This window comes from Hippocampus comes, unplaced genomic scaffold, assembly GCF_001891065.2.
Source record: "Hippocampus comes isolate QL1 unplaced genomic scaffold, H_comes_QL1_v1.1 scaffold345, whole genome shotgun sequence".
Taxonomy (NCBI): Eukaryota; Metazoa; Chordata; class Actinopteri; order Syngnathiformes; family Syngnathidae; genus Hippocampus; species Hippocampus comes.
Window position 1 is genome coordinate 1,405,269 of NW_017805538.1, and position 1,114 is coordinate 1,406,382.

Genomic DNA, 1,114 nt, shown 5'->3' on the forward strand with positions numbered 1-1,114 from the left:
CAGGGATTACATTTAGATTTTATATGCACGTGTAAATGCTTTAAAACTTGCTTTCTTTATGAATCTTGTTTAATCTTAAAGTGCATTACTATATTTTTCAATACCAATTACTTGTTAAAGTTTGTACAATCAGTGGGATCAGTTGCAATGCATATATGTGAATGATAAAAGTAAATTGCACATTTGTCGAAGGAAATGTAAGGTGCTTCATGAAATGTTTTGTAAAAGATATGTTCATTAAATTTCAACATTTTCCTAATGTTCTTGTGCTTCTTTTTACCAAAACAAAGGAAAGACATATTGTTTTGGTTATTTATAGCAAAGTATTGTATCATTTTAATGGTCCGGCCCACTTGACATCTACCGAGGCCGTATGTGGCCCACCATGTGAAATGAGTTTGACACCCCTGGTCTAAAACCTCTTTAGTTAATAAAAGACCAACTTAACCCTACACAAGTAAGGACTACGCGACAGAACCAAGCCAAAAGTCCCTCTTGGGAAGAAACCTTGAGCAAACCCAAAACTCACTCAGTTGGTTTAGACTGCATGGGTCACCAACCTTTTTGAGAATGAGAGCTACTTCTTGTGTACTGATCAGTGCGAAGGTATATCAATTTGATGCACTTCTGAATTCACAAATTTGCTCAAATTACCTTTAATAATATTAGTTTATTACTGTTAATAATATTAGTGTTATTACGAATTAATGGTATTCATTTTCAGACAGATTCGATGATTGTGTTGTGGTCCACTCGCCTGACTTGTGTGCAGGCAGTGTGAGATGTGTTCTCACTCAGTGACGGTGTGGATGTGGGTGTGAATGGTTGTTCCGGGTGCAGTCTGCCTTCCGCTCAAAGAGGCCTGGGATAGGCTCCAGCACCCCCCGCTCCTCCATGACCCTATTCACAATAAGCAGTAGTAAATGCTGATCCTGTTAATGATGTCTTAAGTAATTAGGAAACAGATAAATATATGCAACACTTCCTTTTGCCCACCATCACAATTGGCAAGAGTCTTCAAAAGTGAATTTCCTGTACATTTTACGTAATTGTTTTTATTTACTGTTTGTAAATGTTGTTTATGCGTGAATATAAATTTGGGTGTGTGATTGGG